Raw genomic sequence first — 15,909 nt, 5'->3', positions numbered from 1 at the left:
GACAATTTTACTCGTCGTTCCAGGGACCCCCCGCGGTCGAAACGCCGACATCCGCTATAATTCACCGGACTGTCTGGTGCACCAGCGGCGCAATGGCTACTCGCTCCAATGGTCGACTGCAAAAGTGTGCTGACAGCGCAACAGTGCGCGGCAGAGTCAGAGCTCAGAGTCAGTGGCGCACCGGACAGTGTCCGATGTGGCACAGGACTGTCCGGTACCACAAGAGACAAGCTCTCTAACGGTCAACTGAGTCAGAACCCTAACGGTTGGTGATGTGGCGGCACACCGGACAGCCTACAGTGCTTGTCCGGTGGCGCACCAGACTGTCCGGTGCACCCATCGCCAGCAGCCATTCCCCAACGGCTTATTGGTGGTTGGGGGCTATAAATATCCCCCAACCACCACAACACCAAGCACCCAAGCATTCTGAACATTGCATTCAATACAAGAGCAATAGACTCCACTCCAAGACACAATCAAAGCGATCGATCCACTCAAAGTCCCAAATCAACTCTAGTGCATTAGGACTTGTGAGAGGATCTCTTGTGTTCCTTTGTTGTTCTTGTTTTCTTGGCTTGGCCTTCTTTTTCTTTTCAATTCTTACTCTCAAGTGCTTTGTAAGCAAGGCAAGATACACCAATTGTGTGGTGGTCCTTGCGGGGTCTAAGTGACCCGTGAGATTAAGGAAGAAGGCTCACTCGGTCTAAGTGACCGTTTGAGAGAGGGAAAGGGTTGAAAGAGACTCGGTCTTTGTGACCACCTCAACGGGGACTAGGTTCTTTAGAACTAAACCTCGGTAAAATAAATCACCGTGTTCATCCGCCTGATTCGCTCTTGATTTGTTTTTCCCCTCTCTCTCGGACTTGATTTAAGTACTAACGCTAACCACGGCTTGTAGTTTGTGTTTTAAGTCATAAATTTCAGATTATGCCTATTCAACCTCCCCTCTAGGCGACTTTCACAAAGCAAGCAAATATCATAAAGATTTGATTGAAAAAATGTGCAATCTACTTGCTAGGATGCATATTGTCCCCACAATGTGATATTATGGACTTAAGCCTCCCCTAACTCCATAATTCACTTACTTCCTATTTTAGGCCAAAGAACCAAAGCCACTTGAAAAATTAAAATTTTAAATTGGTGGTGTTTAGTGTTTGATACAAATTTCATTGCTTTGGTCCCTAAACTTCTCCCCCTTTGGCATCAACCACCGAAAAGGAAGACATTAAAAACATGTAGAAAGCAAATAAGGACTTGTCCTCATAAAAGATTATCGCCAATTGAAGAACTTGATATTATAACTCCTCGTAAATGAGTTTTCTCCTTTAGAACGAATTTTCTCCCCCATTAGAGACGAAGAAATACTCCTCCTGACAGAGATCTTCTACTTAGGAAAAAACATGTGAGAAATGGAGGTGCAAGACATGATTTGAATAGACTAACTTCCCTTATGCATAGGTAACAAAATTGAGTCAACAATATCTGCATTTGTAGCAACATGGGAAGTTATGAAATACTATCTAATCAAATATTGGAGAAGACTTGTAAATGATACTAAATGTAGTCTCAAAGATACCAATTGAAAGTCAATGGCGGACCATTTGAAGACCAATGGCAGGCTTGTGAGACATGAAAGTTCTTGGATATATTGAAGTGGAAGCTTGTTGTCTTTCTCCGGGGACTTTATTTTCCTTACAATGAGACTACTACATGAAATAGACTTGAAGAAGCTATTAGTCTTAAAGTCTTAGATTATAGAATAACCTCCCCCTGAAAGAGTGCATACAAGTTTTGAATACTTGTAGAGGATATGTACTTTGATTTGATATCAAGAGGGGCAGATTATCCATAATTCGAGCTTTGACACATATAAGTTAAATGATACCAATTGTAGGATATAAGCTTTTGGAGCATTAGTGTCACTTACTTAGGGATGTTAAATAAGCTATGTGCCATGCTTAATTAAACAATTTTAAACAATGTAGGTTTGTTCAAGAATATGAAATGAGAATGAGCAATCCTACCATGTGATTTACCTAGTATGCATGCATTGTTAATCTAAAGTAAGTACAAAATGAAATACTAGGCATGGAAGGTAAAACTAGATACAAGAAAATAGATACGCATATCTAAAAATAAGGAATACAATAAATCTAGTTACCTTAGTCATGGGTGGGGAAATTTGGGTCCAAAATCTTTACTAACCCACTTGGCAATAAACTTGATCCAATATGATGTATCCCATGATATACTTCCCATCTTTGCCAAGTCTCCAAATTTCCCGTAGTCCTTCGGACTACTCACTTCCCTTTCGGGATCCAAACCTTCTTGGTGCTTTTCATGGTTGAAATTTCACTTCCCTTTCGGGATCCAAACCTTCTTGGTGCTTTTCATGGTTGAAATTATTTCCTTTGGCACCTAGATGTGTTTGGCCCCCTTTCCTTTTGGCTTGCTTGTTGGCCTTGATTGCTATCACCTTTTCATTCTTTTTCTTCTTGATCAAATATGGTGTAGCAGCCTTTTTGTCCACCTTGTTGATGTAGGTGTTGGAGATTTTGCTTGTTGGCTTTTGCTTGAGCTTTTGCCTTTACTTATCCCCGGTCATCGCCTTGCATTGGAAAGACTTATGTCCTTCCTTGTGGCATAACGTACAAATCACGGTTTCGCCTTCCACAGGCTTTTTCACTCCCGCAGTGGTGTTATCTTGTGGAGATTGGATTTGTTTGGCTTTGTCTTTCTTGTCATACAAAGCCTTACCAAGGAGAGCCACTTCTTGCCTTAATTGTTCATTTTCCTTTGCAACATCATCTGAACATGTTTCTACAACAATATTCTCAACAAGAACTTCATTGCAGGGGTTAGAATCATCAATTAAATCAAAGTAAGAAGTAGAAGCATCTTTCTTAATAATTTCAGGAATTTCAACTAAAGATGCCCCTTGGGTGCTACCAATGTTTTCTAGCTTAGTAGTTAGCTCATTATTGTGTATGCTAAGAATTTCCATTTTCCCTAGCAAATTTTCAATAGCTTCTTGGGAGTTAGCTAACTTAGCCTTAAGTTTTTCATTTCTTTTAACAAGGCCATCATCGGTAGCAGTGGATGGAGCACTAGTTTCTAATTGCTCAATTTTAGTTGATAGCTCACAATTCAAATTTGCAAATGTTTCAAATTTTTCTAGCAACCATTTATAATCACTTTGGGAGCTAATCAACTTACTTTTCAAGGTTTTAAGTTGAGCCTTTTGCTTAGTGCAAACATCCTGAAAAAATTTAACGGCTTCCGCAAGCTCATCTACGGAGGGCTTTCCCTCACCTTCATCATAACTACTACTTTCATCACTAGAGAATGGAATGCTCATTTTACCTCTTGCCATAAGGCATTTGTGTGATGAACGTGATGAGGACCGGTGGCTGCGCGTCCTTGGAGGTTTATCTTCGCTTGAAGAGTCATCCCAAGTTTTGACACTTGTTAGCACCTTGTCTTTGCTCCTCTCCTTTTTGAGTTCGGCCATAGTTGGATAGTTGTCCCTTAAGTGGCCCTTCTCCCCGCATGCGAAGCATCCTCTCTTTCTTTGCTTTTTCCTGTCAATGTTAAAGAGAAGATCCTCTACCTGTAGGGGCACACCCATTAGATTAATCTTGCGGATCATCCCCATTACCTTTCTGACGCGTCGGATTGTTTATTTGTACTCGGAGGATGATGTTGATGGTTGATTATCTTCTTCATCATCACTTTCTTCTTCTTCCTCTTCTTCACTTGAGGAACTTGGAGTGGAAGCCTTATTTTTACCCTTCCTTCCATCACATGCAAAAACATATGGCCTTGAGGAAATTGACTCCTCTTCTCGACATATTTTTCGCGACATCTCAAAGGTCGCGATTTTCCCAATCGCAGTGGTCGGGGTCATTGTACTCAAGTCCTCCATATTGTGAAGAATGGTGATGATGCTCCCATATCTTTGTTGTGGTAGCAGGGAGATAATCTTCCTCACAATGTCCGCATCACCTAGGTTATTGATGCCAATGGAATTGAGCTCATTGATGATTAGATTCAAATGAGAATACATATCTCTAACAAGCTCATTATCTTTCATAGCAAAAGAATTATACTTATTTAAGACTAGGCAATGTTTTTGCTCACGGACATTTGATGTGCCGTCATGGAGCTCATGCAATTTTAGCCAAATCTCATTAGCAGTTTTCAATGTAAACACTTGATTAAAAATATCCATGCTAAGAGATTCATACAAGCAATTTTTGGCTCTAGCATTTAAATGAATTTCTTTTTACTCACTCGTGGTGGGTTTCTCGGTATTCTTTCATCCCGTCACGAGTGACTCTCCAAACACCTAGATCAACAGCCTCTAGGTAACAAGTCATTCTAGCAATATAATATGGAAAGTTAGTGTAATCGAAGTGTGGTGGCCTATGGGTATCCATACCTTCCTTTGAAAAGTGTCGGCTCTTTTAGCGGTGAAGCTAAAGTGTTTCAAATGAGCTAAACCACCTTTGATACCAATTGAAGGAAACAGGTGACGCCTAAGAGGGGGTGAATTAGGACTTCTAAAACTTTCACTAAACTAGGCCACAAATAAATCCCTAGAGTAAAACCTATGCAAATAATCAAACTAGAATGTGCAAACTAGGTTTTGTCTAAGTGTTGTTATCTCTACCGCAATGGCTAAATTTCAATCTACACTATATAAGTTTGAATACAAGATTGAAACTTAAATGCTTAATATAAATGCGGAAACTTAAAGAGCAAGATAGAGATGCAAACTCTCGTGGATGACGCTGGTATTTTTACCGAGGTATTCGGAACCACGCAAGGTCCCGACTAATCCTCGTTGGTGCCCCTATGCAAAGGGAAGCCCACGCGAGGGACAAGCACCCTGGTCAAGTAACTCCGTAGAGAGCCGTGGGCCTTCTCCACGAGCAAGTGGTGCTCCGCTTCCGACTCCTCTCGGACACTCCCCGCCGTCTCCACTATCGAGCTTCCGGCTGAAAACGCTGCGAGCCTCGTTCCCTCCGGTACACGGTGGCGGTCGTGACACAAACGCGGTTGTCACGGTCTCGCAAGACTCTCGCCCCACTCGGTACAATTACAATGGCTCGCACAAGGGCCGAGGGGTTTGTGGTTTATCTAAACTCACTCAACTAACTAGGATTCACCTAGAGCAAGCGCTAGAGCGGTCTAACTAACCTAAGCACTTTGCAAAGCACCTACGCTAATCACCGAGTGATTCTATTAAGCACTTGGGTGTAAGAGCACTTGAGAATGTCTATTATATGCCTTGGTATGTCTCTTGGGCTCCCACAATTAGAAATGACCGGTTGGGGTGTATTTATAGCCCCCCAACACAAAACTAGTCGTTGGAGGAAAGTTGCTGCTTTCTGTGCTACACCGGACAGTCTGGTGCCCCTGTCCGGTGCGCCTAGCCGTTGGGTCTATCAGCGCAGGTGACCATTGGCGCGCAGGCTTTTTGCACCGGACAGTCCGGACTTCACACCGAACAGTCCGGTGGTCTTCCCTCCATTGTGCCACCTGAAACTAGCCGTTAGGGCTACTGTTCCTAGTGCACCGGACAGTCCAGCATGTGGCACCGGACAGTCCGGTGCTCCTGTATGGACAGTCCGACTGTGGTAACACTCATTCTTTTCTTGGACTTTACTTGATCTTCATAATGTATTCTTTTGAGGTCTTGCTTTCTGAAAGTCGCCTAGAGGGGGGTGAATAGGGCAAATCTGAAATTTACAAACTTAATCACAACTTCAAGCCGGGTTAGCGTTAGAAATAGAAACGAGTCCGAGAGAGAGGGCGCAAAACAAATCGTGAGCAAATAAAGAGCGAGACACGATGATTTGTTTTACCGAGGTTCGGTTCTTGCAAACCTACTCCCCGTTGAGGTGGTCACGAATACCGGGTCTCTTTCAACCCTTTCCTCTCTCAAACGGTCCCCCGGACCGAGTGAGCTTGTCTTCTCAATCAAACGGAACACTAAGTTCCCGCAAGGACCACCACACAATTGGTGTCTCTTGCCTTGGTTACAATTGAGTTGATCGCAAGAAGAATGAGAAAGAAAAGAAGCAATCCAAGCGCAAGAGCTCAAATGAACACAACAAATCACTCTCTCTAATCACTAAAGCTTTGTGTGGATTTGGGAGAGGATTTGATCTCTTTGGTGTGTCTTGTATTGAATGCTAGCTCTTGTAAGGTGTAGAAGAGTGGAAAACTTGGATGCCATTGAATTTGGGGTGGTTGGGGTATTTATAGCCCCAACCACCAAAAATGGTCGTTAAGTGTGCTGTCGCATGGCGCACCTTACAGTCCGGTGCGCCACCGGACACTGTCCGGTGCGCAAGCCATGTCAGCAGACCATTGGGGTTCGACCATTGGAGCTCTGACTTGTGGGGCCTCTGGGCTGTCCGGTGGTGCACCGGACAGGTACTGTAGACTGTCCGGTGCGCCTTCTGGCGCTGCTCTGTCCTCTGCGCGCGCAGGCGCGCATTTAATGCGTTGCAGTCGACCGTTGCTTCGCGAAGTAGCCGTTGCTCCGCTGTCACACCGGACAGTCCGATGACTTATAGCGGAGCGCCCTCTGAAATTCCCGAAGGTAGCAAGTTCAGTGTCGAGTGCCCTGGTGCACCGGACACTGTCCGGTGGCACACCGCACAGTCCGGTGCGCCAGACCAGGGTGCCTTTGGGTTGACTTTTGCTCTCTTTGTTTGAACCCTTTCTTGGTCTTTTTATTGGCTTATTGTGAACCTTTGGCACCTGTAGAACTTATAGACTAGAGCAAACTAGTTAGTCCAGTTATTTGTGTTGGGCAATTCAACCACCAAAATCAATTAAAAAAAGGTGTAAGCCTAATTCCCTTTCAATCTCCCCCTTTTTGGTGATTGATGCCAACACAAACCAAAGCAAGTATAGAAGTGCATAATTGAACTAGTTTGCATAAATTAAGTGCAAAGGTTACTTAGAATTGAGCCAATAGAAAATTCTCATAAGATATGCATGGATTGTTTCTTTATTTTAACATTTTGGACCACGCTTGCACCACATGTTTTGTTTTTGCAAATTCTTTTGTAAATTCTTTTCAAAGTATTTTTGCAAATAGTCAGAGGTAAATGAATAAGATTTTGAGAAGCATTTTCAAGATTTGAAATTTTCTCCCCCTATTTCAAATGATTTTCCTTTGACTTAAACAAAACTCTCCCTCAATGAAATCCTCCTCTTAGTGTTTAAGAGGGTTTTGGATATTAATTTTGAAGCGGGTATACCAATTTGAAATTATATCAATAATAGGATACCAATTGAAAAATTTATCATTTCAAAACCTTTTCTTAACTCAATTTTGAAAATTTGTGGTGGTGCGGTCCTTTTGCTTTGGGCTAATACTTTCTCCCCCTTTGGCATGAATCGCCAAAAATGGATACTTGAGTGAAATATAAGCCCTTTGATTACTTTCTCTCCCTTTGGTAAATAACATATGAGTGAAGATTATACCAAAAACGGAGAGTTGCTCGGAGCGACGGCGAAGGGTGAATACTTGATGGAGTGGAAGCCTTTGTCTTCGCCGAAGACTCCAATTCCCTTTCAATACACCTATGACTTGGTTTGAAATTCACTTGAAAACACATTAGTCATGGCGTATAAAAGAGACATGATCAAAGGTATATATATGAGCTATGTGTGCAAAACATCAAAAGAAATTCCTAGAATCAAGAATATTTAGCTCATGCCTAAGTTTGTTAAAAGTTTGTTCATCTAGTGGCTTGGTAAAGATATCGGCTAATTGTTCTTTAGTGTTAATGTAAGCAATCTCAATATCTCCCTTTTGTTGGTGATCCCTTAGAAAATGGTACCGAATGGCTATGTGTTTAGTGCGGCTATGTTCAACGGGATTATCTGCCATACGGATTGCACTCTCATTATCACATAGAAGAGGAACTTTGGTTAGTTTGTAACCATAGTCCCTAAGGGTTTGCCTCATCCAAAGTAATTGTGCGCAACAATGGCCTGCGGCAATATACTCGGCTTCGGCGGTAGAAAGAGCTACGGAATTTTGCTTCTTTGAAGCCCAAGACACCAAGGATCTTCCCAAGAACTGGCAAGTCCCCGATGTGCTCTTTCTATTAATTTTACACCCCGCCCAATCGGCATCCGAATAACCAATTAAGTCAAATGTGGATCCCCGAGGGTACCAAAGCCCAAACTTAGGAGTATAAACTAAATATCTCAAGATTCGTTTTACGGCCGTAAGGTGAGCTTCCTTAGGGTCAGCTTGGAATCTTGCACACATGCATACGGAAAGCATAATATCCGGTCGAGATGCACATAAATAGAGTAAAGAACCTATCATCGATCGGTATACCTTTTGATCTACGGATTTACCTCCCGTGTCGAGGTCGAGATGCCCATTTGTTCCCATGGGTGTTCTGATGGGCTTGGCATCCTTCATTCCAAACTTGTTTAGAATGACTTGAATGTACTTGGTTTGGCTAATGAAGGTGCCCTCTTGGAGTTGCTTCACTTGAAATCCCAAGAAGTACTTCAACTCCCCCATCATAGACATCTCGAATTTTTGTGTCATGATCCTACTAAATTCCTCACATGTAGATTCGTTAGTAGACCCAAATATAATATCATCAACATAAATTTGGCATACAAACAAATCATTGTCAAGAGTTTTAGTAAATAAAGTAGGATCGGCTTTTCCGACTTTGAAGCCATTAGTGATAAGGAAATCTCTTAGGCATTCATACCATGCTCTTGGGGCTTGCTTGAGCCCATAAAGCGCCTTAGAGAGTTTATACACATGATTAGGGTACTCACTATCTTCAAAGCCGGGAGGTTGCTCAACATAGACCTCTTCCTTGATTGGTCCATTGAGGAAGGCACTTTTCACGTCCATTTGATAAAGCTTAAAGCCATGGTAAGTAGCATAGGCAAGTAATATGCGAATTGACTCAAGCCTAGCTACGGGTGCATAGGTTTCACCGAAATCCAAACCTTCGACTTGTGAATACCCCTTGGCAACAAGTCGGGCTTTGTTCCTTGTCACAACACCATGCGCATATTGCTTGTTGCGGAAGACCCACTTGGTTCCTACAACATTTTGATTAGGACGTGGAACCAAATGCCATACCTCGTTCCTAGTGAAGTTGTTGAGCTCCTCTTGCATCGCCACCACCCAATCCGAATCTTGGAGTGCTTCCTCTACCCTATGTGGCTCAATAGAGGAAACAAAAGAGTAATGCTCACAAAAATGTGCAACACGAGATCTAGTGGTTACCCCCTTATGAATGTCGCCGAGGATGGTGTCGACGCGGTGATCTCGTTGGATTGCTTGGTGGACTCTTGGGTGTGGCGGTCTTGGTTCTTCATCCTCCTTGTCTTGATCATTTGCATATCCCCCTTGATCATTGTCGTCATCTTGAGGTGGCTCATTCTTTTGATCTTCTTCTTCATCAAATTGAGCCTCATCCTCATTTTGAGTTGGTGGAGATGCTTGTGTGGAGGAAGATGGTTGATCTTGTGCATTTGGAGGCTCTTCGGATTCCTTAGGATACACATCCCCAATGGACATGTTCCTTAGCGCGACGCACGGAGCCTCTTCATTACCTATCTCATCAAGATCAACTTGCTCTACTTGAGAGCCGTTAGTCTCATCAAACACAACATCACAAGAAACTTCAACTAGTCCTGAGGACTTGTTAAAGACTCTATATGCCCTTGTGTTTGAATCATATCCTAGTAAAAAGCCTTCTACAGTCTTAGGAGTAAATTTAAATTTTCTACCTCTTTTAACAAGAATAAAGCATTTGCTACCAAAGACTCTAAAATATGAAATATTGGGCTTTTTACCGGTTAGGAGTTCGTATGATGTCTTCTTGAGGATTCGGTGTAGATACAACGGTTGATGGCGTAGCAGGCGGTGTTGACCGCCTCGGCCCAAAACCGATCTGAAGTCTTGTACTCATCAAGCATGGTTTTTGCCATGTCCAATAGAATTCGATTCTTCCTCTCCACTACACCATTTTGTTGTGGTGTGTAGGGAGAAGAGAACTCATGCTTGATGCCCTCCTCCTCAAGGAAGCCTTCAATTTGAGAGTTCTTGAACTCCGTCCCATTGTCGCTTCTTATTTTCTTGACCCTTAAGCCGAACTCATTTTGAGCCCATCTCAAGAATCCCTTTAAGGTTTCTTGGGTATGAGATTTTTCCTGCAAAAAGAATACCCAAGTGAAGCGAGAATAATCATCCACAATAACTAGACAGTACTTACTCCTGCCAATGCTTATGTAAGCAATCGGGCCGAATAGATCCATGTGTAGGAGTTCAAGTGGCCTGTCAGTCGTCATGATGTTCTTATGCGGATGATGAACTCCAACTTGCTTCCCTGCCTGACATGCGCTACAAATCCTGTCTTTCTCAAAGTGAACATTTGTTAGTCCCAAAATGTGTTCTCCCTTTAGAAGTTTATGAAGATTCTTCATTCCAACATGTGCTAGTCGGCGATGCTAGAGCCAGCCCATGTTAGTCTTAGCAATTAAGCAAGTGTCGAGTTCAGCTCTATCAAAATCTACTAAGTATAGCTGACCCTCTAACACTCCCTTAAATGCTATTGAATCATCACTCCTTCTAAAGACAGTAACACCTACATCTGTGAAAAGACAGTTGTAGCCCATTTTGCATAATTGAGAAACGGAAAGCAAATTGTAATCTAAAGAATCTACAAGAAAAACATTGGAAATTGAATGGTCAGGAGATATAGCTATTTTACCCAATCCTTTGACCAAACCTTGATTTCCATCCCCGAATGTGATAGCTCGTTGGGGATCTTGGTTTTTCTCATAGGAGGAGAACATCTTCTTCTCCCCTGTCATGTGGTTTGTGCACCCGCTATCGATGATCCAGCTTGAGCCCCCGGATGCATAAACCTACAAAACAAGTTTAGTTCTTGGTTTAGGTACCCAAACGTTTTTGGGTCCTTTGGCATTAGATACAAGAACTTTGGGTACCCAAACACAAGTCTTTGATCCCTTGTGTTTGCCCCCAACAAACTTGGCAACTACCTTGCCGGATTTGTTAGTTAAAACATAAGATGCATCAAAAGTTTTAAATGAAATGTCATGATCATTTGATGCAGTTGGAGTTTTCTTTTTAGGCAACTTTGCACGGGTTGATTGCCTAGAACTAGATGTCTCACCCTTATACATAAAAGCATGATTAGGGCCAGAGTGAGACTTCCTAGAGTGAATTCTCCTAATTTTGCTCTCGGAATAACCGGCAGGGTATAAAATGTAACCCTCGTTATCCTGAGGCATGGGAGCCTTGCCCTTAACAAAGTTTGACAATCTTTTAGGAGGGGCATTAAGTTTGACATTGTCCCCCTTTTGGAAGACAATGCCATCCTTTATGCCAGGGCGTCTCCCACTATAGAGCATGCTTCTAGCAAATTTAAATTTTTCATTTTCTAAGTCATGCTCACTAATCTTAGCATTAAGTTGAGCTATGTGATTATTTTGTTTCTTAATTAAATCTAGGTGGTCATGGATAGCATCAACATTAATGCTTCTACATCTACTACAAATGGAAGTATGCTCAACGGTAGATGTAGAGGGTTTGCAAGATTTTAATTCAACAACCTTAGCATGTAATATATCATTTTCATTTCTAAGGTTAGAAATAGTAACATTGCAAACATCAAAGTCTTTAGCCTTAGCAATCAAATTTTCATTTTCATTTTTAAGGTTAGCGAGAGAAGCATTCAATTCTTCAACCTTAGCAAGCAAGTTAACATTATCATCTCTAAGGTTGGGAATTGAAATATCACAAACATTTGAATCAACCTTAGCAATTAAACTAGCATTCTCATTTCTAAGGTTGGTGATAATATCATGGCACGTGCTTAGCTCACTAGATAGTTTTTCACATTTTTCTACTTCTAGAGCATAAGCATTCTTAACCTTAACATGCTTTTTATTCTCCTTAATTAGGAAGTCCTCTTGGGTGTCCAAGAGATCATCCTTCTCATGAATAGCATTAATTAATTCATTTAGTTTTTCCTTTTGTTGCATGTTTAGGTTGGCAAAAAGGATGCGTAAGTTATCCTCCTCATCACTAGAGGATGTATATTTAGTGGAGGATTTAGATTTTACCTTCTTCCTTTTTCGTCCTTTGCCATGAGGCACTTGTGGACGACGTTGGGGAAGAGGAGTCCCTTGGTGACGGCGATGTTGGCGGCGTCCTCGTCGGAGGAGGAGTCGCTAGAGCTTTCGTCGGAGTCCCATTCACGACATACATGGGCATCGCCGCCTCTCCTCTTGTGGTACCTCTTCTTTTCTCTCCTCTTTCCCTTCTTGTCGTCGCCCCTGTCACTGTCACTAGATAGTGGACATTTTGCTATAAAATGACCGGGCTTACCACACTTGTAGCAAATTTTCTTGGAGCGGGGCTTGTAGTCCTTCCCCCTCCTTTGCTTGAGGATTTGGCGGAAGCTCTTGATGATGAGCGCCATCTCCTCATTGTCGAGCTTTGAGGCGTCGATTGGTTGTCTACTTGATGTAGACTCCTCCTTCTTCTCCTCCGTTGCCTTGAATGCAACCGGTTGTGCTTCGGGCGTGGAGGGACCATCTAGCTCGTTGATTTTCTTTGAGCCTTTGATCATTAACTCAAAGCTCACAAAATTACCTATTACTTACTCGGGAGACATTAGTGTATATCTAGGATTACCACGAATTAATTGAACTTGTGTAGGGTTAAGGAAAACAAGTGATCTAAGAATAACCTTAACCATCTCATGGTCATCCCATTTCTTACTCCCGAGGTTGCGCACTTGGTTCACCAAGGTCTTGAGCCGGTTGTACATTTCTTGTGGCTCTTCTCCTTGGCGTAGCCGGAAGCGACCGAGCTCCCCCTCGATCGTCTCCCGCTTGGTGATCTTGGTCACCTCATCTCCTTCATGCGCGGTCTTTAATACATCCCAAATCTCCTTGGAGCTTTTCAACCCTTGCACATTGTTATACTCCTCTCGACTTAGAGAGGCGAGGAGTATAGTGGTGGCTTGGGAATTGAAGTGCACGATTTGGGCCACTTCGTCCTCATCATAATCTTCATCCCCTACGGATGGTACCTGTACACCAAACTCAACAACATCCCATATACTTTTGTGGAGTGAGGTTAGGTGATATCGCATCATATCACTCCACCTAGCATAATCTTCACCATCAAATGTTGGTGGTTTGCCCAATGGGACGGAAAGTAATGGTGTATGTTTAGGAATACGAGGGTAGCGTAGGGGGGTCTTACTAAACTTCTTGCGCTCATGGCGCTTAGAAGTTACGGACGGCGTGTCGTAGCCGGAGGTGGATGGCGACGAGGAGTCGGTCTCGTAGTAGACCACCTTCCTCATCTTCTTCTTCTTATCACCACTCCGTCGTGACTTGTGTGAAGGGGATTCCTTTTCCTTCCCCTTCCCTTTGTTGTAGGACTCTCCCGATGGAGCCTTCCCGTGGCTTGAAATGGGCTTCTCGTCGGTCCCCATCTCTTTCTTGGCGTGATCTCCCGACATCACTTCGAGCGGTTAGGCTCTAATGAAGCACCGGGCTCCGATACCAATTAAAAGTTGCCTAGAGGGGGTGAATAGGGCGAATCTGAAATTTACAAACTTAATCACAACTTCAAGTCGGGTTAGCGTTAGAAATAGAAACGAGTCCGAGAGAGAGAGCGCAAAACAAATTGTGAGCAAATAAAGAGCGAGACATGATGATTTGTTTTACCGAGGTTCGGTTCTTGCAAACCTACTCCCCGTTGAGGTGGTCACGAAGACCGGGTCTCTTTCAACCCTTTCCCTCTCTCAAACGGTCCCCCAGACCGAGTGAGCTTCTCTTCTCAATCAAACGGAACACTAAGTTCCCGCAAGGACCACCACACAATTGGTGTCTCTTGCCTTGGTTACAATTGAGTTGATCGCAAGAAGAATGAGAAAGAAAAGAAGCAATCCAAGCGCAAGAGCTCAAATGAACACAACAAATCACTCTCTCTAATCACTAAAGCTTTGTGTGGAGTTGGGAGAGGATTTGATCTCTTTGGTGTGTCTTGTATTGAATGCTAGCTCTTGTAAGGTGTAGAAGAGTGGAAAACTTGGATGCCATTGAATGTGGGGTGGTTGGGGTATTTATAGCCCCAACCACCAAAAATGGTCGTTGGAAGTGTGCTGTCGCATGGCGCATCGGACAGTCCGGTGCGCCAGCCACGTCAGCAGACCGTTGGGGTTCGACCGTTGGAGCTCTGACTTGTGGGGCCTCTGGGCTGTCCGGTGGTGCACCAGACAGGTCATGTAGACTGTCCGGTGCGCCTTCTGGCGCTGCTCTGTCCTCTGCGCGCGCAGGCGCGCATTTAATGCGTTGCAGTCGACCGTTGCTTCGCGAAGTAGCCGTTGCTCCGCTGTCACACCGGACAGTCCGGTGTGCACCGGACAGTCCGGTGAATTATAGCGGAGCGCCCTCTGAAATTCCTGAAGGTAGCAAGTTCAGTGTCGAGTGCCCTGGTGCACCGGACAGTCCGGTGCACCAGACCAGAGTGCCTTTGGGTTGACTTTTGCTCTCTTTGTTTGAACCCTTTCTTGGTCTTTTTATTGGCTTATTGTGAACCTTTGGCACCTGTAGAACTTATAGATTAGAGCAAACTAGTTAGTCCAATTATTTGTGTTGGGCAATTCAACCACTAAAATCAATTAGGAAAAAGGTGTAAGCCTAATTCCCTTTCACTTTCCTCAATGCTTTGGTCCAAGTAACTTTAGCATCCTGTGAACTACAAACATAGACACTAGCAAATACATTAGTTCACAGGTTCTGTTGATCATCAAACACCAAAATCTATTAATCCAAATGGCCCGGGGTCCATTTTCCTTACGGGGGCAAACGCATCTGGGTACCAAAAGAAATTATTTCAACCATGAAAAGCACCAAGAAGGTTTGGATCCCAAGATGGAAGTGAGAAGTCTGAAGGACTGTGGGGAATTTGGATACTTGGCAAATTTGGGATGTATATCATGGGATGCATAATAATGGATCAAGTCTATTGCCAAGTGGGTTAGTACATACTTTGGACCCAAATTCCCCACCCATGACTAAGGTAACTAGATTTATTGTAGTTCCTTTTTAGATATACATATCTATTTTTTGCATCTAGTTTTTACCTTTTATACCTAGTGCTACATTTGGTATTTACTTCTGGTTAAAAATGCATGCATACTAGATCAATCATATGGTAGGATTGCTAACTTTCAATTCGTATCCTTGAGCAAACCTACATTGTTTAAAATGTTAAGCACAGCACATAGCTTATTTAACATTCCTAAGATAATGATACATCAATTGACATTTTCATATGACATACACTACAATTGATATACTACAAGTGGTATAATGCTTCAATTGTGTTTCAATTGGTATCATTTAACTTATATGTGCCAAAGCTTGGATTATTGCCTCTTGATATCAAATCATAGTGCATGTCTCCTACAAGTATACAAAACTTGTATGCACACTTTCAGGGGGAGATTACTCTATAATCTAAGTCTTTGAGACTAATACTTGTTTTCAAGTCTATTATATGTAGTAGCTTCATTGAAGAAAAATGGAATCCCCGGAGAAAGACAATAAGCTTCCAGTGCAAATCTACAAGTATTCTTATGTCTCACAAGTCTACAATTGGCCTTCAATTGGTCTTCAATCGGTATCTTTGAGACTACATTTGGCATATTTACATGTCTTATCCAATATTTGATTAGACTATATTTCACATCCTATACTTCCCATGTTGCTATAAATGCATATGCTTTCAAATCATATTTGTTACCTATGCATAAGGAAAGTTAGTCTATTCAAATCATGTCTTGTTCC

This window comes from Zea mays, chromosome 8, assembly GCF_902167145.1.
Source record: "Zea mays cultivar B73 chromosome 8, Zm-B73-REFERENCE-NAM-5.0, whole genome shotgun sequence".
NCBI lineage: Eukaryota > Viridiplantae > Streptophyta > Magnoliopsida > Poales > Poaceae > Zea > Zea mays.
This window is presented reverse-complemented; position numbering follows the sequence as displayed.